At 39.6% G+C, this 25,720-nt stretch overlaps 1 protein-coding gene and 1 long non-coding RNA gene across 2 annotated transcripts in view; one reads left to right on the forward strand and one right to left on the reverse strand.

Annotated features, from left to right (window-relative positions):
- LOC146646446 (leucine-rich repeat and fibronectin type-III domain-containing protein 5-like) overlaps positions 1 to 25,720 on the reverse strand; it is a 139,111-nt gene that overhangs the window by 39,114 nt on the left and 74,277 nt on the right. The window contains exon 2 of the mRNA XM_085391163.1: positions 20,422 to 20,538. The gene's annotated coding sequence lies outside the window, so the exon portion shown is untranslated. The remainder of the gene's footprint in view (positions 1 to 20,421; positions 20,539 to 25,720) is intronic.
- LOC146646447 (uncharacterized) lies at positions 3,352 to 4,279 on the forward strand. Its single transcript, XR_014908713.1, has 2 exons — positions 3,352 to 3,436; positions 4,022 to 4,279. It is a non-coding gene; the product is annotated as an uncharacterized LOC146646447 (long non-coding RNA).

Below are 25,720 nucleotides of genomic sequence, written 5' to 3' on the forward strand. Positions count from 1 at the left end.
TCTTAACCCTGTTTAGACGGTTGGAAGTCAACATGGCAGCAAAGTGAGTGCACACTTACAAGCAAACTGAGCAAAACCAGAAGGAATGATAAACTTAACCAGCAGGGTTATTTTACAAGCAAAATGTTGCGTTGTTTCTGACATAAATAAATGCAAAACAAGTGAATCGACCCCTTCTGCAAAAGGAAGTGGGATTACTGAGATGAATTTGAAGAAGAGGGGGAACGATACACAGAAAGGGTTTATTTTCATAATTAGGTCTCTAGGGTGAAAAAAGTATTAATGGTGAATTGGAAAGGGGCAATGAATATTTTATTTAAGCACTATAAATTGGGTCAGCCTCCTTTATATTAGAATAAATGAAAGATAGAAACTGGCAGTAATGGATTCAAATACAGTACTATGGTAAGTAGGATAACATAAAATGAAGAGAGAAAGACAAAAAAAAGAAAGGGACAGTCTTTTTATTTAAGACATCAAAATGGCTTTAATATAGCTAATAAAAATGCATCCCAGCAAAAATTAAATAACTAGAAAAAAGTACTTAATTATGGGCTGATTTATCATTAGATTTATCTAGAAATTACAAAATATTTCTGACTAATATTCACATATTCTTTAGTATTGATGTAGAATGACTTTATTTTATGGGTTGTTTTGGGGGTATTAAAACTAATCATCAACGCACCACCTACAGGATTTCAGAAAGTTAATAATTAATAAGCAAAATGCAACACAATCATCAGAAACAGAGCAACATTAACATTTGTTTGGAGTTGTATTTCTGGCCTAATCTCTGTTTTGGTCTCCACCATTGGGTGACTGTTTAAGGAGTGAGCTCTTTTTTTCTTTGATCAAGTGCTCTGACACTATAAAAGGAAAATAATTTACTTCCAGATACATATTCACATAACCTAGCCACAAATATATACAAAGTGACATGGTGAATTGGAGTTAGTAGCAAAGTCATATTGTAGCAGTCTTTTGTAGTGTCTGAGAGCACCGTGTGCACAACTAGCGTTTTTAGTTTAGAGAAAATCACAGTCAAAGTTTTGCTCAGTTTTCTTTCTCCATATATTTTTATATAGATAGCTTAAAATGCACAGCAACGCTAACAAAACTGTTTTATTGATCACAGGAATCTTTTCAAGCTTAACACAATGAACACATTTACCCGACTAGCTGCGAACACCATCTTAGTGTTACGTGTTGGGTTCCCAACAATATGCCCCATAAAACAGTCTGCTTCATAGAAGAATAAAACACTTTGTTTTACGGTGTTTAATTTTTGAATTTCTTCTAATGTTTTAAACCGTCCAGCTTCACCTCCTGGTCAGCTGGTCCGGTAGCTGACATGGAATCACTCACAAGTGTCTGCACCAGCTGCAGAGTCTCCTGTCAAAGATGCCTAATGGACACACTTAGTTGAGAAAGCTTTATTGAACGGGACTATTTCCTCTTCCGTTACTCTAGCAACTGAAAGCATTGCAATATGAGGCATAATTTTAAATGAATGCATGGGTGTTATCTGACAGCAGCGTAGGAAACTGATCATTTCATAAGGAATAATAAAATGCAATAAAGCTGCATTTTTCATTACTAAAATGCATTGAAAGGCTGCCTAGAACACTCACACATACGTTGAACCATTCACTCACTTTTAGCAGTCACTTTTTCTCCATCATTATGTGCGTTCAGATTTCATAATTAAGTGGCTATTTGCGTATGTCGGCACTCTAATGCTAGTCTGGAAATGCCTTTTTTTGTGCCAATAAAGTACCTTTGATTTGAATGGATGAAGACAGAGCAGGGAGAGAGAGAGAAAGACAGAAAAAGGTGGGAGGATGACAAACAGTTTCCATCATCATCCTCCAGGCAAGAGGAGGCTGCACGCTTATATAAGAATACACATGCAAAACACACACACATGCATTTGAATGCGCACAACAACATTGTTTTTGTTTGTTTATATGCAGATCAGTAAATGGGGCTGGCCTACAGAGCAAAATGTTGTGGGAGGGCATGGCAAACATATTATGGCATTAGCTTGTAATGACACTTTGTCGGTCTGTGTGTGTGTGGTATCTGAAAATAGCCTGCATGAGAGCACAACGTGGAATGTGGAAGCATTACACTCTGGTCTCACATATCGCATGTGCCTGTCTGTCTCTCATCTTATTTTCTACTGCACTGCACTAGTGCATTTGACAGATAAGATTGCAGAAAATGTGCATGTGTGTATTTCCCTGTGCACATGTGTGCATGTGTGTAAGGCACTTGAAAATGATAATCGAGAAGCAGTCAACTTTAGTCTTCCAAGGAATTAAAGATAAAACAGCAATATTCTTGCTGGAAAACCACAGCTTGCAAATCTAACAGAAAGGATATTTCCTAGAGGAGTAGAAGCTTCTTCTTCCCAAATTCTCCTCCGTCCCAGCACTAGGCCCTCACATCTCAACTATTGACTTTTCTCTGTGTTGGTGCAGAAGCAATCAAACAGCTACAGCCTTTAACAATCCCCAAACCAACAGCGTCTGCAGTTCTGAATGTAACCTTGAACGTCAATTGCTTCATTTTTAAAAAAAAGAATTTCATCTTAAAAGAAGATAATCAGGTTTCAGCTTATTATATTGCAAATATGGATGTGTCTCCATCCTTTAATCACATAGGGAACGAATAATAATAAATATCCAAAGCTACACCACAAAATATGTAATTGGCCAAAAAGTGATTTTATTTCACCCAAGCAGTTCAGATACAGTTAATTGGTTTATGTTGATGAATAATACTTAGTATAATATGTAACTTTATTCTTTTTTTAAGCTTTATTCCATAACAAAATTCCAAAATGGCATCTTACATGTGCAACTCTTAGTATCATATAGTATGCATGTTTCCAAGACTTTGTCAGATCTAGCAAATGAAGCTTTGAGCAAAGCTGCGATTTGGTTTTTAAATAACATCTGTGCAATGATTCGGTGTTATTTGGCAGCATAAACAAGAAAATGTTTAACCACGACTGCAAGCATATTCTACAAATGCTTAAGTGAGTTACACATTCAAGAAAGCAAATCCTCACGCTTGTATGCCTATCACAGCAAATTCAAAAGTGTTAAATGTTTTGGTGTTAATAGTCTCCTTGCAAAAGTAGAGTTAATTTTACTCTAAGCAGAGTCACATTCTTTTAATGTAACTCTGAGGTGTAAAATGATAGTAGTTAAAATCGAGTGTTAAAAATGAGTGTTTCTCTGTCAAATCTGGAGGTGTTAAAATGGAAACATTAACTCTTGACCTCTTAACTCTGAACTCCTAGAAGGGCTATGACACCAACAGAGTAAATTCACAGACTCCGCCCCCAGCACGGCTCCAATCGAAGCTGAAGTGAGGCCGTTTCAGAACATTTTGCTCTACATATTTGAGTTGTTTGCCATGCTTGGTAAGTCATTTTTTCAAAGATTGTTTCAATTGTTATTAGCCTTTACTTCTGTGGCTCTTTGGAGTTGAGACAAAGCTGTGTGAAAGGCATTAGCCATGTTGCTCGCTGATAGCATAATATTCTGTTTTAGCTAGCTGAAAGGTATTGTTTGCGGGCAAATACCACAGCCTTGAAAAAAGCTTCCATGTGAATTTTCAGTCAAACGTTTGGTCAAATACACCTAAAACAATGTCTAGAATGTGAAATGTTGGTATAATGGTGCTACTTGAAGCCTGAAAACGATCGCCCATAAAAAAAAAAACGAGCAAACAGCAATAACAGACGTCCTGACTCGATTCTACGGTAGAATTTAGATCCCTCCAGAGTTTTGTGCACACGGTTTAGGTAAAAATGAAAAAGGTTGAGGTTTTACATTTAGTTCAGTATTACCTGTTGCCTGTGTCCTTGTCTTTTGGGAAAATACTTTACACAAGTAATGGCTCAAAGAGGATTCCTTTTTTTTTTTTTTTACTGTGCTGCAATTGATTACTGGATTATTTGTGCCGTTAATTAGTGTCAACTAATTTTTATTCGATCTCCGCACAGGATATGCTTGTGAAGATGGAATATGGGGGAGAGCAGAAGTGCGTTGAAGTTCCACAAAGGGATGAATGAAGGACATGCATATTGTATTGAAGAAATAAGTGATGAGAATGCTGTTATTTGCATTTACCAGCTCACCTATGTCAGACCTTTTGATAAACAAAATTCTAATGAAAGTGAGAACATGTACACTGTTACATCTTTCAGAAAATGTTTTGAAATTGTGGTGCACAGTTCAGAATAAATGTTTTTCAAAAACCATTGCATCTTTTTAGTAAATGTTTATTTCCAAAAGAAATTTCTAGAAGTTCAGAACAGTAAAATTCCCGCTTTTTAGAATGAATTAGAAGATAACTCTTACTTAGTTAAACTAAAATACTCTTTGAGAGTTAATATATAAACTCTTAACACCAAGTGTTAAATTATCAACTCCAGACAGATTTGGTGTTTAACACTAAATCAGAGTTAACGTACCAACTCTCCAAAAAGAGTTAAATTAACACTCTCTGGTGTGGACCCATATAGACACTTTAATAGTGTTGAAATCAAATCCGACAGTGTTAATTTGGACATGCTGGATTTGCTGTGTACTGTCAGAACTGTTTGTTTTGTGATTCGGTCATAGTGTGTGGTGTTTTATACTACTTTTTACCTACATGACAAAGTGGGGTAATTAGTAATGGTTACTAATGCTATTATTATTATTTTTTTTAGTTTGACAACACAAAATAAAAATAATCATAATTTAAGTGTTTACTGAATGTCTTATTTGTATTATTTGTGTATAACCCAGTAATTACCAACATTATGTTTTCATTTATAGACATTAGTTACCTTACATCCCTGAGGGAATCAATAATACAATACTGGGATCTCTGTCAATAGTCAAACCAGCTATTGTCAGTCATCAGTGTGAAAGCTGATTGCAAATTATATCTGTCTAAATACCTCAGATTTAGTCACTGAGTTTCAGTTCTCATCTATACTTCTATGTTACCCCTATTATTTAGGCAACATTTAAATAGATAAATAATGCCCTGCCTATATATTTTATACTTATTAGGTTGTTGTCATAGTGACACACCTCGTTTTTTTTTTAAAATTTGATTTCTGTAGCCACACTTTGCTTTCCTGTCATCTTCATGCTGGTCTTATCTTTCACCTTATAACACATTTCTTTCTTTGACATTTTCATGACGTTCTCTTTTGCACATTTTCTGGCATGTAATCCTCGTACAGTAGAAGGTTAATACAAAAAGAATTAAGGGCAACATCCATCACACTAATTTATTCAGTCACTGCCTGATTTTAGGATTTACTTAAGAGTTAAATAGGACTGCACCTTTTGTGCTTTACTTTCTTAAAGGTTCTGCCGTTTAGTCATTTGAATAATGATTTTTTAAGGAAAGCTGAAAGCTGACAATTTAAGTTTTGTTTATGCGCAGTACCTCAGCACAAGCTATTTGGGAAAAAATGCACAAAGTAGAGTTACTTGGTTCGCTAAAAGGTATATAAAATATAAATGAAAATACAGAGCTAAAATACTTCACAGTGAGAGGTTATATAACCAATGGACTACCTAGTTTATCCTGCATCTTGGTGTTATCCAAGTTACTAAATAAAGAATGTTCATATCTCTTTCCCCCCCTGTGAGTGCAGCTGGAGGATGTACCAAAGACACAGTTTAAGTTTGAAAAAGACTATGCTAAATACTGGTCTCCAGCCAGGCCACTGAGATGTTTACTTCATGGAAAAAAGCTCTCTCGCTCTTGTAATTTTTAACTAACATTCTCAATAAGAAATGAGATACAGAGAGCAAAAGAGGAGGGACGGATAGACACAAACAGGTAGGACTGTAGCGTGCAAGCAGTCTGTCGCAGTGGATATTGTATTTGTCTGTGTGGGGGCTGAGGGTGGGATAAATAATTTATAGTCATCCAAACATGAGCACACTCTTACATTATTTACATGCAGTACATTTAACACCCAATCACACAGAAACGCTAAATTTAATGTGCTCTGCATTGGGAAAAAAAGTGAAAGAGATGAAATATTAACAAATGCACGGTAAGTGTACAGCAACAAAGAGAAAGGCACAAGAAGGAAAAACGAAAGGAAGAAAGAAAGATTAAAGGTGAATCTCAGTAAAGACATGGCCAGAGGAAATCCGCCATGTGAGGAAAATATTAAACTTGCACAGACCTTTGTCTCAGTGTTTACCTTGCTCCTTGGTGTCCCATCGTGTCATAGTAATAAAAATAGTAGTAGAGTACTTCAAAGTGAACAGGGGGTGAGAGTACTGTGGTCAGGTCATCTGTGGTTTTTCACTGCTTCTTTTTCCCCAAAGCTGATAGTACACAAGCAACAATTTTTAAATATAATTCCAGAATTGACTTAGCCATACAGAGACCAGCATTAAACAGGCCAGTGGTTAAATCCAGAACAATGTGGTTGTACCAGCCATTTCCCAGGTGTCAGTGTGTGTAAATGTAAAGTAGGTTTTTTAGCTGAAGGGAAAATAAATACACTCTTTGCTCTGAAAATAGCTATCTGCTGTTTGTTGCATTTCCCAAAACCACTTCATTTAATTTCATTAAATTTAAAGATTAAAATGGTCTTAATGATGTTACAATTAATATTAAGAGTTATTCATATAGGACTTCTTTGTAACAGTTACAGAAATTACCTATGATTGATAATGCCTTATCTATATCCACCACATTTCATTATACTTTTTATAGATTTTATATTTAGATAATGGATCCCTTTAAATGATATTGGTTGATTAACATTGATATTGCCATAATTTTCTGACGTGCTCTATTTTACTTTTGGACTAAGATGCAAAAGTTGCACGGAAAAATATGAAAAGTGAGTTACAAACATCTTACAACAAGGCCTCAAGTCATAGTCGATATGCATGTATGTATGTGTGTGTGAGAGTGGATGTGCTATGTTGCCTTTAATGTGTGACAGACTTATCAAGAGCCACTGGCTAATCACTTCAGTATCTAGGTTAAATACAGATCAATGGTGTATGTGTGAGTCTCAGTGTGTCTGTTTTCATGTGTGTACATATAAAAATATGCACAAACAATCAACAATTAGACTAAATACAGCTTGTGTTTGTGCGTATGCGTGCTTACATTAGCTGTGGCATAAAAATACATGCACGCCTATTTTTATACCAGGATTTATACACACTTCACAGCATCTGAGAGTGTGACTAATCTAAATTTATCCATCAAAAGCTACTTGTCAGCTCACAGTCATAGAATGATTCAGTGACTGAGGTGAAAGATGATGATGATGATGTTTGTGTGTGCAAAAAAGACTAAGCTTAAAAATCTCACATCTTTTAGAATATATGTCAGAGACAGCCCCATAATAACTGGAGTTAACTGTTTTGTACTGTTTTTTTTATGAAGCAATCTCTCGTTACGTTTTGCCCACATTAATTAATAAAAAGAAAAATAAGTTGCTTTACCAAGTAGTTATACTTTTATATAAATTGATATAGATCAATTATATGGCCATATGCAATGGCACATACAGCTAAACAGGTTTACTGACCAAAAATAAATCTTTAAAAAATGTTTAAATAAGCATTTTCAGAAGGTTGGTCATGTGTTGTTTTGGTTTTTTTTTTGTCTAAGCATATTTGTTTAGATCTGATTCAACAACATCTGTGTTTACTCACTGCATCTAGCAGCTTTGATTAAGGTGAAGCAAAAAAAATATATATCATGATTTTCCTGTGGTTTTCTGAATGTCATTCTGGGCAAGAAAAAGTAGATTTGTTATATCTGAAAATTCTCCCAAGCAACTCTTATTCATAGAGCCTAAGGTTATTAATTTTGGACTGACAGTTGGTGAGGTATTACCTATACATCTATATGCCCACAGCAACCCTTATCCATCATTAAGTTGCAATAGCATAAGGTTGACATGAGCTATGTAAGGTACGGTAAGCGATACCATTTGAGAAGTCATAATTTAACTTTTGTCAGCAAATGTATATTTTAGAAGCAGGTATTAAGCATTCTTCCTTCTTTTCATTAACTCAAACTTAGAAAATCTTCCTAGAAAGTCTTTATCTGTAGCTAATCCTGGGCTCGCATGCACACGAGGCAAGCTAAGCAAATCGGTTAGGTCGTTCCTGTCACAAACAGCCTTTTACAGGTTCTTTTGAGGGATTTCAAGCCACTCTCAGGCCACATGAGGGCTAAATGTTCTTAAATTTCTGATCTCTGACCAAATGTCTGAACATCTTACTTTCCCCTTTAGTATGAGTCCTGCCACACAAAGGAGGAGGCTTGGTTTGATCCCCATCCGATTCTTTCAGTCACTAGCAACTGCAAGTGAGAGTTGAAATGAGCCCCTAATGTTCCCTCAATGGTCCAGTAGATCCTCTGCATTACTGTTGATATCACTCCATTTCTTTTTGACTTTTGCTTGAGAATAAGAAACCAAGATACTTGAAGCAGTAAAACTGGTCTGAAAGGCTAGGCAGTGATGATTTATGTAGTGCAGCGAAGAAGGTTAAACATAGGTTCAGCATGTTTTATTTTTTTAACTTCTCCCAAAGGAAGAGCTTGGATTTATGCTTGTGGTCTAGCATAGTGTCTTTGGAGGCTGTGGCACTCAGCGGCTCCACAGTGTGGTTCTACACTGATGCTTCACCTCTGAGACTTCTCAGAAATGCAGATTATTGGCTAAGTGGCCGATTCCAAGACTTCCAAGGCTGTAGATACTCACACAGAAGTTGCATATGCCACTTAGCAACACACTCTCACCATTCAAGCTAGAGAGGTGTGGAGGTGGTGGGCTGGAAGGTCATGATAGCAAGCAGATTATGTTTCTCTCTCCTAGGCCTTGTGGTTTTACAAGTCCATACAGTAAAAGCAGATCCATTGCAAATGTGCCCAATGAAGTTGTGCCTCTCAGATCTGGAGTTCAGCTCAAGGAGTTCCCTACAGAAAATGGTGGTTGCCTCCAGGCAGCTATGGTTAGCCTTATGCTGGTTGGAAAGCAAAGAGAAATTCAGCAGTGAAAGTGAAGCGAAGCAAGTGATGCGTCTCCAATTGGTGGTGACAGATACATCCTTGGACAGTGTGAAAGACGTACTGAATCAGTGTCCTAAAGCTACGGGAAATGCTTTATCCTTTCTGTCACTTCTGTCCATATATTTAATACATCAAGGTATTGCTAGTATGTACAGAATACAAAAGTATGAGAGTGGGCCGTATAGTTGAAGCATCTCACATCGACATCCTTTATTCTCTAAGCTGTTCGGGTTCCAGCCTGGTGAATGGACACTACTAAAATGTTCACTACTAATGCTCATCGTCAGCATTTTTATCAGCACAGCAGCAGAAGACAGCATCATATTTTTATGACACTGAAAGCTGTTTTTGTCCAGTGTGCATCCTGCCTTTTGCCTTTCTGTCATTTTAGCTCTGGCAAACCCCAAATCCCTTAACCCTGACTAGATGATCATTACATAAACAGATTAAAGAATGCAGCAAAGCAAAATAAAAAGTTAAATTAGGTATTTTTAGCTCATTCCCATCCCTTATTCCTTTTGATTCTTTGGCTGTCTTTCTTCTTCAACCATCTGCCCCATGATAGCTTTGTTAATTGCTGATGTATGTGGAAAATTTAGACAGGAGATGCTCTGCTGCTGCACATGTATGGGTGTAGATGACTTTATTCTTTAGAGAAATGTATTGTGAACTCCCTGAACGGAAAATACACTTCCTACACTTTCTTAATGAAGGAACTGTGTGTGTGTGTGTGCGTTTGTGTGCTGTAAAACCATGCATATGACAGCAAAAGCTATCAAGTACATCTTGACAGTTAAGTCTACATAGTTTGATGAATGTCAGAGTAAAAAAACAAATCATATAATAACATGAAGCTAATTAAATATGAGACTTCACGCATAATTCACCAAAGCAGAACTGAAAAGCTTCATATGATCTTGCTACTTTCTATATGCATCTAAACGGGCCTTTAAATTCCAGTAGCACTGCCTCCGATCTGTTTACAGTTTGACAATCTGTTGTAGCAGGCATGAGAAATCTGGCCAAGGGGGCTACAGAAAACACAAAAACCAGAACACAAATCAACATAATAAGTAAAGGCAGAATTACAACTGATATTCAGTACAGGCAAGAGACCAAAGAAACCTGAATAACAGATCATTAAAAGAGCAACATCAAAAACAGTCATATTGACCAAGAGAACCTTGTCAGTATGACTGTTTCTGCCCTTTGAGTGCTGTTGAACCTATGAATTTTAGATGACGACTCTTTGGGAAACATATAAACTTGGATTTAACATCAACTTAAGTTGTGTTAAATGGGACTGAAGCACAGAGGGTTTGTACAACTTAACAAACAGACAGACATGTTCATTAATGCAGTTGAGAATGTTCCCCATTTCAGTTAAAGTACGTAAATCTTTTCCAACAAGAGCTGGAATCTCATTTGTGGTTGCATCCGAGTAAGAAGGATTTCTTATTTAAGTGGTTTTTGAAAGGTAGGACCTTTTTAAGGTTGAACGACTTATGAGCTGGCTTCTTCAGGGCAGAAAATTTACATTCTTTACTAACAGATAGTGGCACAGCATTTGTTTTTTTGTATGCAAATTCCAATACCACCACCTTTTTCTGAGGTGGTCACAGTGAAACAGACTGAATCTGTAATTCAATGATTCTGTAAATTAATGCAAAGTCTGTAATTAGGTTTCTAAGCCAAGCTTCAAACAAGAATATCATTAGCTGATGATTTCACTCAAATCTTAACCAAACTGAGTTTAGGAAGAGGACTTTGACATTTAGATGAGCAATACAAAGTTCAGATCTGGTTTAAAATCACAAGGAGTACTCAAAGATTTTTAATCTGGACCAGAGATGGGCTCTACGTATCCAGAGAAAAGCAGCAAGAAAAACAATGAAGCATTTTCTTTTCACTGATTTTAGTAGTAATACAAAAAGATTTCGCCATAGCCCGAAACCCTTACTGTGATCAACCAGTCATTGGAAAAAGGAAGGTCAATAAAATCAGGTAACATGAGATCTCCACTGATGTGTGATCAAGTTTGAAGAGCTTCTGAAAGATTTAAAATTCCAGGTTGTGTGCTTTGAAAGGAAAAAAAAAAAAGGTTCATTTTGTTTTCCAGGCTGTTCCCGCACCTCACATGGACAGAGAACAGTCAATAAAAGAAAGGAACCATACAGAAATACAAACAGGGAAAGACTGAGAGAGGTAACCTCCAGCCAATGTTAAAGTAGCCAAAACACCTAAGTGCATTTTGCTTTAGCAAGTTTGTAAAGTTTGTTGTTAGACAGTCTGGGGAGAAATCCAAAAATTTTCCAGCTGCTGTATGGAGAAGAGCTTTGGTGAACTATTGTTTGTGTTGTCTCCTCTCAGATTTTTTATGCCATCCATAAGTGATAATGATCTTCTGATTGCTAGCCTCTGGATATTGTTACAGATACAAACCTGAGTATTGTATACCAAACTCAGGCTTGTTTTTTCACAAATCAGTACCACAGAAATGTCTTTTTAACTAGTTTTGGGGATTGTCAGTGCACACCAAAATGCAGACCAGAGTAAAAATGGATAAACACATCATTATGCAGTATGCAAAAGTAAGTTGCAGCTTTAAGTGGAGCACAGGGAAAAAATGGACCTGCTGAAACACCAAAGTTATCCTTAAATCTCCACAAGAGAACGTGCTTTCATCAATGCAAAATCATGCACTAAGCACTCTTTATATGAAGAATTCAGCATGTTCTTGAATGTATTTCTACATCTAGAGAGAGAGTGAGGTGAAGGATTACTCAAAGAGGCAGAAACAGAGAAAGAGATTTCTAACAAAAAGAAATAGTGAAATAAACAGAAAAAGAAATAGAAAGAAAGACGATGAGAGAAAGACAAAAGAAACCTTGTAATCTCTGGGTGCTCAGCTGAATAAGAAATAAGGGAGAGCGAATGGGACTTAAAGACAATGAAAAGAGATAGGATGCACCAAGCAGGAACAGGAAGGAGAAATATGAGAGGAGAAAAAAAAAAAGAGAGTACACATCAGAGGCCGAAGCTGTAACACAGAGCCAGATATGTTGGTAGAGGCACATTTAGCTCAAGGGAAGGTAGGATTGCTGTCTGCCTGAACACATTGGTTTTAAAAGTAAATGGGGCGTTTGAGTGAAACAGAAATGTGGAGTTTGATGTGCAGAAAGGAAACAGCAAATTTTAAAAGTACACTGGGGAATATAACCAACACTAAGCGTTGTTCTTGTGATGAGAGCATATCCACCCAACAAATTCACAAAGTCAAGTCAAAAATATGCAGTTTTAAAACCTAAGAATCAAGTACTGTGGCCACCATTTTACAAAGGTTTTTGTTGTTGTTGTTTAAAGATTCAGTTAATTATTTAATAATTCTGTTAATTATAATATAATTAATATAATATATTAAAGTATATTATATCCAGTTCAAGGTCAAAGAAGCCTACCCCAACTCTCAGTGTTTTCTGTCCTGGACTGTAGTACCAAGTACAGAAAATCCCCACTTTGGATTTAAAGACCTTTTTGCTGTCAGGGAAAAATTGCTAACCACCAACCTGGAGCTGGATAACCCCACACACCAATAAAAGACTCTTCCGTTTGTTTGATATGTTAGTCCACACCTCTAAGGTGTAGATTAACCAGTGTTGGTCAAATTACTTGAAAATAGTAATTAGTTACTAATTACTTCTCCAGGAAGGTAATCCCATTGCTTTACTGATTACTTATTTTCAAAAGTAATTAGTTACTTTATTACTTAGTTCCATTTAAAAACATGATGCACAGCCTGAATACGTAATAAAGCAACAGACCTTTTAGCCCAATTCTGTTTTTTCTGCATAATCCATCATGTAAAAGTGAATCAAATGGAAAAGTCTCGTTTAAAATTTTTTTTTTAAATTAGTTTTAATCTTTTAATTTTATGCACATTGCATCAAGCAAAAATTAAATTATATGCAATATATAATTAATATATAATTAAATTGACATTTAAACCTATTTTCTGCATATTCCAGCATATAAAATAAAATAATTTTTAGTTTTTACACTCACTCTTTCAAATAGATGCAAGTAAAACACAGCAAAAAATAAATAAAATGAAAGATTCAGCAGCACTAAGCCCTGTCTCTCTTAAATCTCTTTTCATCTGTTTAGCAGGAGTGGGGCAGGTGAAGGTTTGCCCAGTGCTGCAGCAGTCATGTCAGTGTGGGGATCCGGGGGTTTCTCTGTGAATTTCACATTCCTGTGGGGCGTGCTAGGTGCTTGCTCAATGAAATTTAATTTTTCACTGTAGAAAGAAGTTTTCTTCCCACACAGAGTGTACAGCGGACGCTAATGTTTTTGTCACTTCTTTACTGAATCAAACACAAAGGTCAGTATTTCCACGCTTTAAATGCTGTATGGTCGTACTCTCTCCTGCACTCCATATTATCCATTGTTGATCATACGTCATTGTCATGAGGCACTTTTACAAACAAAATCACGGTTTAGTAATGCAGCGTGCTTATGCAAAAGCAACAGTAATGTATTTACTTTTTTGCAATAGTAATCCGTTACTTTACTCATTACTTGATAAAAAGTAATCGTACTACAGACGTTACGTGTAACGCATTACTGCCCATCTCTGAGATTAACTTATACATTTTTATAGTTATTTTTACTTTGTAAAAAATAACCAGGATGAGGACCAGTGTCTGTCCCTAACCTCACTGTCTCTGTCCATCGTTGTCATCCATCATTGGTTTCTAGCCAGCCTGTGGGCTTTCCGTTTAAAATAAATAAGTATGGCTACCCTCACGTCTAGTTTCACATATTCCATTTCCTGCTTCTGCCTACGGTGAACAAGAACAACAGAGAGACAGAGACTTTTAGAAAAGAAGTCAGAAATAATACGAGCGTGTGCGATGTGACGAGGTAGCAATAGAGACAGGAATTCACTTCCTGTACGAAAGATAACAAATCCTGACAGGCATTCTTTGTGAAGAACGGCATTTCTAAATCTCATAAACAAAAAGAAATGGCCTTAATAAAGCAGATACAAAGAGGAAATGAGAAGCTTTTTCTGTTTGATATACATCCTTTAATCTTCGGTATGCAGCCAAACAAACATGTTCCACTTTTAAACATCCAGAAATCACTCCCAAATTAACTCAGTGAACAATATAGGCAGCGTGACTGCTGGCACCTGTCGTGGCAGCTTTATCTTCTTTACGCTTCAAAAAATAAACTCTCTAACATCCAGGTTTCACCTTCCATCGTCCATAAAGAAGCTTTAAGGTGATTAAAGTCATCTTATTCCACATAGTCTAACAGTAAGTGCCTGTTCCAGTCCTTCATTACATCCATATGATTTATTTTTTTGTTTTTTTAATATAGAGATAGCCTTTTTCTTTTGATAACTGATTCATTTAGAACAAAGCACACACTTTAACATGTGTCACAGCTGAGATTTCTTTGATTTTGTTTTCAATTTGCTTGTGTACCTTCAATAAATCATTCCCTTGGTTGGCTATAATGGACATATTCACAAGCTTTTACTGCTTTACGATGTATTGGGAAGATAAATCTTTTCAGTTGTAAAGCTGCATACACAGTGAAAAGGATTTGTTTGTCATGAAGCTGCCTGCTGGTCGCTGTGGACATGCCTTGCTCGGGTCACCTGGGTAACCCTCTAAAGCGTTTACTAGCAGGTCATATGTCAAACGTATTCTTCACTCTTATTGGTAGTCTCTTCAGTCGCTTGCCAGAAAGCTTATCAGGGGTCCGAGTGGCAATTTACTGATCTGCCATTTGACTAGCTGGCAGAATTGGTAGTCTGGTTGTTTGCAGTAACAGGATGGTGGGTGAACAGGTGAAATGAGTCATAGATTAAATAACTGTTTTAATCCAACCTTGATCAGATCCTTATTTTAGACACATACATAAAATCTCAAACTATGTTACATCTATTCACAGTTTATAATTTTCATTTATCTTGTGCAGGAAATGTTCTTGCAATCTCTTTTTTCATTCATTTAAAAGAAAATTACACAGAAACCAGTTTGGAAGTATTCAGCATGACTAACAGCTGCACACAAAACAAAGAGACAGAAATAGGGATTTGTAAACATGACTAATTACCTTAGAGTGTGCGTCCTATGTACCTGCGTCTCCTCTCATGTGTGAATTATACTCCTCCTGTTGTTTTTTTCCTCTTTTATCTCTTCTCCCTGTCCTCTCCCTTTCCCTCCTCACACCTATTATCCCACAGGACCAGAGGCAAGGAAGGCAGGAATAGGTTAGTTGGGTGACCCAGACTATGCCTGGCCCTCAGCTGTTCTCGGCTGCCAAATGTCCCCCTGGGATGAGGGCAGTCCTTCAACTCTCTACTAGAGAGAAGACACATATGCTAAAAGGCCATCACATAGAAAGGTAAGGAGGAGGTTAACAGTAGGAATGCAGTATGATTACACAAAAAGAAAGTGAGGGAAAAATGGAAACATGTGCTGAAGACTTGAAGTGTCAAATGAGAGAAGGAAAAAAGCAAAAGAAAAAAGTAAAAGCATCACATAAAGAGAGCAGAAAGATGTCCATTACAGAAAAAACAAGTGAGGGGGAGAAACGAGAACATGTGACTAAAAGTGTGCCTTACAGGAACATCATTGAAGAAGGTGATGGAAAGGTGAAACCCATCTATCCTTCCAACCTGTCACTTCATTCAGAGCTTCTTATACTTCAGTCATATATTCATTCCCCATTTTATTCCTCCTTCCTCCCCATCCCTCCATCAAGCCAGGTCTCCATTCATCAAAGTGAGCAGGGGACAGGCAGACTCGACTTTGACTTTGATCTGTTTTGCTAAGAAGTCGAGGGCTTCAGTGCAAATGGATACACACACACACACACACACACACACACACAAGGGTGATCCATCTCTAAGGAAAGCATTCGTTCAAGTCGCTCACAAGAGTCTGCACGGTTGCAGGTTGAATTCCCCAGCTGGCATACAGGCCTCTGAGTGAACTCTAAAGAACTGAAACTGTCACGGCCAGGCGGATCAGCTGCACGCTGATCAGCCCTCTCTGTTTCTCTCTCTCTCTTCCTCTTCTCTCTCGCCGGGGCGGAACTCGCTGTGGGTTCACGCCCTCGGCCCACGCCCTTGGGAGATGAGACACCTGGGTCTCATTAAGGGGAGCAGCATTTAAGCCAGGAGGTGACTGCTGTTCGTCGCTGGATCGTTGTCTACCACGCGTTAGTGAAGTCAAGCTACAGCAAGTTTAGTTAAGAGTGTTTTCCTCTGTGCGTCGTTCTTAACCCTGTCTCCCTGTCTACAGAGCTTCCTGGATTTTTCCAGTGCGATTCCCGTGTGGCAGTGTCGGAGTGTGAACCTGTGATCGTGTCAGTGGATATTCTGAAGAACGCGTGCTTTCCCTTGGACTTCACTGGAGGCCCCTTCTCCCCCCACTCAGCTGTATATAACACCCCCCCCCCCTGCACATTCTTGTATATACACCTGGTGACTTGTAAATAAACCCTTCTTGTGAGCATCAGAACCGGAGTCCTGCGCTTGAGTCCTCCAAACCGTAACAATAACGATCCAGCCATCATGGACTCAGCAGACTCAAATCCCACCAAGCAACCCGTCCTCAACTCTCCAGGCAATTCTGGAACGCCACGAACACATGCTTCGGCACATAAATCAACAACTGGCCGCACTCACGCAAGCCCTTGCTCAACGTCTACCGTCGGTAAGCCCACCCTCACCCCCTCCGTCTGTTTCTCCTCAGCTATCAGCTCCAAATCCATCTGCAGCCGCTCCGCCTGTTTCCCCCACGCCGGCTTCCACAGAACCTCCAGAGCGATCGTTACCAGCGCCGGAGCCTTTCTCGGGTGAGTTCGATAAATGTGGTGGATTTTTGACTCAGATCACACTACAATTCTGTCAGTTACGAAGAACATATGAGACAGATGGGGCCAAAATCGCCTTTATGGTTCAACTGTTACGCGGGCACGCATTAAACTGGGCGCAAGCTGTGTTAAGAACAGCCCCAGACATTTCTTACGAGGACTTCCTCACCAAATTTAAAAGTGTTTTTGAAAGAGGCACTGGAGCGGAGGGGGCTGCCCACAGACTGTTAAATTTGAAGCAGGGGAGGCGGAGCATGGCGGATTTTTCGGTCGAATTCTGGACCTTGGCCGAAGAAACTGGCTGGGGGCAGTCGGCATTGATAAGTACTCTCTTGAATAATATTTGTGATGAGTTAAAGAGAGAACTGATGATGAGAGATGTTCCTAAGACCCTGTCTGATGTGATTACACTATGTGTGAAGATGGATGAGCACCTACGGGCGCGTCGGGGAACCGGAAACTACATTTCCCAGAGGCCCCCGGGGCGCATGGAGACGGCAGGTGGGGGCGCGCCTAGCGGCAGTCACTCATCGGACAGCATGGAAGAAAGTGAACAGCCCATGCAACTGGGCCGCTCCAGACTGTCGCGCAAGGAGCGGTATCGTCGCTGGAGAGCCGGTGAGTGCTTTTATTGTGGCCGCAAGGGCCATATTGCCATGGATTGCCAGGCGCGGCCAAAAGACAGCGCCCGCCAGTAGTGAGGAGTGTACGGGTGGGCGAGGTCACCTGTTCACAGTCTCCTCCTCGTCTCATGATTGCGGCTAAGCTAACGATTCGTCTCAAGACTCATTCTCTCGACGCTCTGATCGATTCCGGGGCAGAACAGAATTTTATTGATGCCTCGCTGGCGCTAAAATTAGGTTTTAGCACGGAGCCTCTGTCTCATTCACTCAAAGTCACAGCCCTTAGTGGCCAGCGTCTTCCAGACATTACTCATATCACGGAACCGATTTCCCTGACTCTTTCTGGTAATCATGTTGAAACCATACAGTTGTACGTCTTTAAAGCCCCGCTCACACCACTAGTCTTGGGCTATCCCTGGCTATGTCAACATAACCCTGTGATTGATTGGAGGAAGGAAAGTATTTCGGGGTGGGGGGAGGAGTGTCACATGTCCTGTTTAAAAGCCGCCACCCCCGCCATGAGCCTACCACCCAATAAAACTATTTCAGAACCGCCTGATCTGTCCTCCATACCGTCTGTTTATCACGACCTGGCGCAAGTGTTTTGTAAAGATAAGGCACGCTCCCTTCCCCCTCACCGGCCGTACGATTGTGGGATTGACCTCCTCCCAGGCGCGCCGCTCCCGACCAGTAGGTTGTATAGCCTGTCTCGACCGGAGCGGGAAAGCATGGAAAACTACATCAATGAGTCACTTGCCGCTGGTCTCATTCGCCCCTCGTCATTGCCTGTTGCCGCTGGTTTCTTTTTTGTCACCAAGAAAGATAAAAGTTTACGGCCCTGTATTGACTATCGCGGCCTCAACGCCATCACAGTTAAAAACAAGTATCCCCTCCCTCTGCTGAATTCCGCGTTCGAGCTTCTCCAGGGTGCCACCGTCTTCACAAGTTGGACCTGCGCAACGCCTACCATCTGGTCAGGATTAGGGAGGGAGACGAGTGGAAGACGGCTTTCAATACTCACCTGGGCCATTTCGAATATCTTGTGATGCCTTTCGGTCTCACCAATGCTCCAGCTGTGTTTCAGGCTCTCGTGAATGACGTGCTTCGAGATTTCATCGACCATTTCGTTTTCATTTACTTGGATGACATCCTCATCTTCTCCCGATCTGTCGCCGACCACCAACGCCATGTCAGGCAAGTCCTTCAGCGTCTCCTTGAAAATCGTCTCTTTGTTAAAGGGGAGAAGTGTGAGTTTCATGTCTCCACTGTTTCCTTCCTGGGCCACGTCATCGATCGGGGTGACCTCAAGACTGATCCCGCAAAAGTTCAAGCCGTTGTTGCCTGGCCGACCCCTTCTAACCGGAGACAGCTTCAAAGCTTTCTGGGGTTCGCGAACTTTTATCGGCGCTTTGTTCGCGACTACAGTAAACTTGCCCTGCCCCTGACCCGTCTTACTTCTCCCAAGGTTCCCTTCTGCTGGGATGAGCTGGCTCAACGAGCATTTGCCCATCTGAAGGACCGCTTTGTCTCAGCGCCCATTCTCGTCCAACCCGATCTCGACTGGCAGTTCATTGTGGAGGTGGACGCCTCGGATGCTGGAGTGGGGGCGGTGCTTTCCCAGCAGCAAGGAGGTAAGCTGCATCCCTGTGCCTACTTTTCATGCCGTCTCACCTCCGCAGAGAGCAACTATGATGTGGGAGATCGAGAGCTACTAGCCATCAAGCTAGCCCCGGAGGAGTGGCGCCATTGGCTAGAGGGCGCTGCCCAGCCATTTGTGGTCTGGACCGATCGCAAGAACCTGGAGTACATTCGATCGGCAAAACGCCACAACGCCAGGCAAGCCAGGTGGGCCCTGTTTTTTACTAGATTCCAGTTCACGATCACTTACAGACCCGGTTCCCGTAATGTCAAGCCAGACGCCCTCTCACGCCAATTCGCCGCCTCCGAAGACAATAAATGACATGACAATAAAGTTTACTTTGACTTCAGCAGCAAGCAGGCGCACCGAGGGCTCTCGCGCTCACTTTTCGCGTATAGAATTTCGAAAAAAACATCGGTGCAAATGATAAGACTGTATCATGATGTCTGGTGTTTTCGTGTTTGTTGGTTTGTTTTTATTTTCTTTTATTTTGCGAGTTGGTTATTAGATGCTGCTCCAGCCAGCCAGAGAATCGCCCCCCGCCCCGCCCTCTCCTCCCTGTGCCGCAAGCAGCAGGCGCACCTCGCAAACGGAGGGCGCCCTTACTCCCAGCAAATGGGCGATAGAAAACCGATCAGTGCCTGTACCATTCCCAATATGCGCTGGCATGATGTCGGGGCAGCATGAGTACGAGCAATTTTTTTTTCTGCCGATGCCCGTGATGCCGCCCCCCACCATGATGCCGCCCTGGGCAACCGCCCATGTCGCCCGTATCAAAAATCACTACTGGTTGTAGCAAACAAAACTAAGAGGATTTTTGTCCCCATTCTAAAATTCATTTTTTGGGGAATTTTACTTTTTGCTGACACGTGAAATATTTATACCATTAGAATGTGTCCAACAGGATATATTAACCATACAAAGGACATATTTTTATATCAACTAATTGTGGTTATATAATGGCTATCAATCTAGAACTGTCGGCACAGCATTTTCCTATTAAACTGTTCCTGTACATCTGATAAAATTTTGGCAAGACAACTGTTTCTTTTTGTTCGGGCTTTATGATAGGCCAAATTACTGGCCTTTCAGTTTATATGAGAATGCCAGCAATTTCAAGCTCATGGCAAGAAAAAACATAATATGTATTTTTTTTTAAATTACAAAAATACTTCTTACCTTTAGAGATGTAAATGCTGATGAAACGCCGCAGGATTCACATGTTACCACGGCTACCACAGCTACAGCATCATGGATGAAGGTACAGGTCCAAAATTTTCTGCTGGGTTTTTCTCACTATAGAGGTAAAAAAAAAAAAAAGACATCATTACTGGACTTGAAAAATAGTGAATATAAATAGAATTGAGGGTTTCCATGCCATATTTTGCCTTTAAGATCTTTAGTGGCTTTTTTAAGTGTTTTGGCCTACAGTGTAGCTGTGGTGTACAGAGTTCCACACCAATGATTGGCTTCCAAAACAGTCTAATTTTATATAAATTGCTTGGCTGGCCTTTAACTGAGAACTAAAGAGCTGCAATTGTGCACCACTGAACCAGGAGGAAGTGTGCTAAGGTGAGTGCCCGTGTCGCATAGACTGATCCTACCACACAGGAAATGTGCTCTCATACGCTGCTGTGACTGGATATCAATGACTTGAACAACCCAGACCATTGATCCAGAGATATCTCTCTCTCTCTCTCTCTCTCTCTCCCTTCCTTCCTTGCTTGCTTTATCCCCTCCCAGTTTCTCTTTAAATTCCTCTCCTCTGTCTTTTATCCTGCTTTTCCATATGGATTTTTTTCCTTTTTTGCCCCTTGCTTCACTCCTTTCCTCTATCCTCCCCCTCCCTCTGTGGCTCTTGCTTTTCAGCTTTCCTCCTTCAAAGGACAGAGGACACAGCTGAAACAAAGGCTGCCTGTATACCAGCTGAGCCAGCAGGATGGAGGGAAGGAGGGAAGGATGAAGGGATGAAAGTGAGGCAAGCAGGAAAGAATGAGGGCAAAGAGTAAGGTGGAAGAAGGTGGAAGGGAGGGGTGTAGGACAGGGCTAAGAAAACGAAGGCACAAGTGTGTGTGTGTGTGTGTGTGTGTGTGTGTGTGTGTGTGTGTGTGTGTGTTGGGGGAGGGGTGCAGGCTGTGCCAAGAGACAGAGTGATGAAGCAGGGATGGAGGTTTTAAAAAAAAAAAGGGGGGCAAAAGGTATGTGAAAGAGAAAAGATGAAGGATAGGCGAAGACAGAGACTGATGGAGAGAGATTGCTCTCACATCAAAAGTGTGTATCAGTCTGTATCAGCAATATCTCTCTCACACACACACACAAACACACTCACACACAAATCTGCCACAAGCGCAAACACATGTACTTCATTTTATCTACCCTTCTCAAATCAACCCATTGGATTGCTATCACAGGTTTCAACACAATTTATTTATTTATCATTGTTGTCTCATTGACATAAATGTTTACTGTACAGATACACCGAAGACAAATATATATTTTTTATTCACAGTTCTTAAGATGACCTTGGAAAGGAAAAGGAAACTTCTGTAGAGAGATAAAGTCTCTTTGTCAGCAAATCTGCCACTGGCAGCAAAAGTGATTGACTTGTGTTAACATGCACAATCGCACAATCCAATGCATGCAAGGCAATGAGCCCTATCTAGTGGGCTCATGGGGAAGGAAAAAAAACGCATGTTTTAGTAAGCACACAGTATCATCTATCTCTGATCCTTTTTTTATACTGTATGTTTTGTTGCTGAATAAAACAAATTACTGAATGATTGATTCAGTGTGTTACTCATCGTCTGTTTCCTCCCCGAAATATTCATTTATTAATCAACTTCTGAATTCTGCTACCCTGAAAATGACCCTGAGGGAGGCACAACTACGAATACAGAGTGGAAAGTGTTCCAATTAATTTGCTTGTGCAGCAGAATCTCATCCAAGGCTCTTATGTAACTTCATACTAAACTTATTAGCGCAGCTACTTACAGACACAAACAGACAAATAAAAGTCATCTATGGAGTCAGGACTTTCTCACCTTACTTTAACCCTTTCCTTACTGACCATCCCAGTCCCCAGCCAATTTAACAGAGAATAATTTAACCCCACTCATGATTATAAACCTGTCATTACGATTTGATTTACAGTTTCAAATGGGTGCAGTTTAAAATTAAAAGTGTAAATAGTGATCGGTATCAAATTCTGCAAAAAAAAAAAAAAAAACCAAACAAACAAAAAAAAGGTTCTTTCAAAAGGATAGTTTGATATGCAGTTACGACTAACTTCAAAATTCTCTCACTCACCTTTAAAAATTCCAGTGAACAGCATTATACAAACTGTGAATCAATACATTTACTTTAGATTCCAAGCTTGACAAGACAACCAGTCCAGCTCATTGAGCCAGCATCCTGGTGAGACTACATTAACTCCACCTTAGTCTGGAGTTTGCATGGGTGCATTTATCTTTAATGAGGCCTGGATACCCAGGGTGAAGTGCCATAGCAACTTTGTTCAACATGGGTTCCCCATGATGTTAAAAGCTTTGAATGATCCCAAGGTGAAAAGAAGAATTCCAATTTGTCAAGAGAAAAAGGGATCCTAAAAATATTTGCTTTTAATTATTCAATATCTTATGTAACTCCAAACCAGGAAATGCCATAACTAGGCTGAACAGCCACAGGATGTCTTCGGAGTTACAGTTTGTTTATTCTGTATTTTAGAGTTCACAGTATGGGCAGCATAGTGAGATACCACAGACATCAAAGATTTCTTGTAGTCAAAGCCAGGAGGTGTGTACCAGCAAATCACTGCAATATGATGTCATGATGTCATTCACAGTGGAAAAAATGTTAGAAAACGTCTTTATGGTTTCATAGTTGACAACCGTACAGCTTTAAGTATTCATTTGCATATTAGTTTACTTGATTCAGACGTACATCTTTTAGTTACCAGCATGACTCTCATAATTGGATCTTGTTCGTTAAACAATATTATTTCCTGTTATGTTCTGAAATGGGACCGATGATGTTATTTTTCCAACTCCCTTTCTCCTAGAGTAGCTTTGCATGATTCACGGTTCAAAATTCTTCTTTTGTCCTTTACATCAGTCCTTGGTGCAGCCCCTCAGTTCATCCACTATCTTAAAGAAGTTTTAGTTCCTTTCCTAGCCTGCCTTCAAGCAGCTGATTGTTGCAAACAAAAGGTTTGAACAGCTGGATTTCTTTGCTCACTGACATCATACAAACCTACAAGTAGAAAAAATAAAGACTGAGCATTTAGAGCACTCTGTAGCCTGAGCTGTCGGCTCAAAGGAATTAAATGTAAATACCCTGATCTTATTATTGGTAACTGTTTGAATCACTGTATCGTCATCATTGAATCAGTATATAGAATAAATAAAGACGGGCATAATGTTTGTTCAAATAATGTGTTTCGTCATTTAAACACTAACTCCAGCTACACCTGCAACTCCACACTCCACTTACCCATTATGGATGATGTGTGGTAGATGTTTTGGGTCGGATAGACTTCTGTATGCACAGACAGGTTGTGGTCAAATCTTTAAAGTTTGCTTCCAGTGAGTATAACTGTGGAAGCAAAAGTGCCAAGCATAATAAAGCCCTGTTTATGCAAGTTTACTTGTGTGCGTGAGTCTGTGTGTGTGTGTGTGTGTAACGCTTGACTGAGTCCATGGATAGAACCCATTGCCAGCCAAGCCAGCAAGTCACTCTTCTGAATTATTGAAACAGGTCAGTAGGCAAGAGGACAACAGCGTCTGTACGTCTGTGTTTGTGATCGTCTGTCTGTGCACAGCAGTGCACTGCAAATTCAGAGCTTAAGCTTTCTGCTGTCTTCTATAGAGGGAATTAATGGCTGTGCCTTCTATTCACTAAGATTATAAATAGAAAACAAGTCAACATTTTAACAAATGCAAAATGCTGCAAACAGAGGATTAGGTATGTTGAAAATAGTTATACGCCTTGAATACAGAGCTCTATCGGAAAACACTTACCTGGAAAGTAAAAACACCTGGGATGACCTAAAAAGTGCTGATATTTCTCAGTCACATTAAATTCACGAGAAGAAGCTTCAGAGCAGCTGTGCTCTTTTCTGTTCTTGCTGTTGTCCTGTGCTGTTTTTCTGTCCAACCAAACAGCAGCCAAAATAAATAGTGCAGCAGTATAAATACCAAGGGTAACCAATGTTCCTAGATGAGATAAATATAAAGAAGCCAGACAGCACTTCTGATCTGTGCTGCTGTGATACTTAACGCACCAATGGAACAGATGCACAAACAAGTTGTTGGACTTTGTTTTTGGCTTTTTTTGTCCTGGAAAAAAGGAAAGGAAAAACATTACTTTTCTTTTAACCCTTTACAGCCGATCGGAGCGGCCACGCTCTGTTTTGCGTAACTATTTTTAAATCCCGGTAGCTCTGCAACCAAGTAAGCTAGCGCAATAATTTTTTTTGCATATGAAACTGGAGGAGTTGTACTTACATCTTATGCCATCAGCTTGTCCTAGGTCACAGTTTCCTTCCACATATAGCTTTGCAAAAACTGCATAAAAATCACTTGCAACAACAAAAACATGATATTCCAGAAACACGCTTCGCCGATCCATCAGCTGTTTGTAACACTTCCTACGTCCATCAGCGCGAACTATCACATGACCGCATGACCTGCCCGAAACCGGAAGTGACGTCATTTTGCGGAAATGTAGTTTTTTACGATCGGGGCCTTTTGAGCTTGTGTTTTACTTGTTATGTGTTTTAAAAAGTTATGTTTGACTTTATGACTTTCTGTGTCGTTTCTGGGATGCTTAAGACTCATATTGCACTGCTGGAAATAGTTTATTTTGATGCATATGCTGTTATTTTGCAAATTTGCACTATAATATTTATTTTCGTTTTTCCTGCAGTGTATAAAAATTGGTGTATTTCAAAAATAAAACTATGAAGACACTCAAAATAAATTTCCTGTGGTGGGAAACTAGTTTGTGTAACTTTTTTGCATTTACAGTTTTGAGGGATAAGCCTCTTAAATTTCTCTAACTAGAAATATATGTTAAAAAAACAAAAACGATTTTCAATTTTTTTGTAGTTTATTGCACTTTTTTGCAATTTATGTAATTACTATGCACCTAATGCAGACATATTATTAAAGTTTGGGCTATAATGGTTGTATTGATGTATAGCAACTTGAAATGCTCCCAAAAATGGCTCCACAGCATGTAAAAATATAATATAAGCTCTGGCGAACTTGGTTCTATGGTAGGTCTTAAAGGGTTAATAAAATGTGCTCTCATTGGTTTGGGTTTTAGTTAAAACATAGTAAAGGATTGGATTTAAGTAAAAGAAAAAACAAACAAACAAACAATGATCAACACATCGCATGAACCTGATATTTTAACAGAAAGGAATCTGGTGTGCCTGCTGCTGTTTACTTTGGCAAGAAAATACTAAATGTAAATAGAT

The sequence above is a fragment of the Rhamphochromis longiceps genome, linkage group LG19 (genome assembly GCF_057381845.1).
Source record: "Rhamphochromis longiceps isolate RC_006_pf linkage group LG19, R_longiceps_female_GT1.1, whole genome shotgun sequence".
NCBI classification, from domain to species: domain Eukaryota; kingdom Metazoa; phylum Chordata; class Actinopteri; order Cichliformes; family Cichlidae; genus Rhamphochromis; species Rhamphochromis longiceps.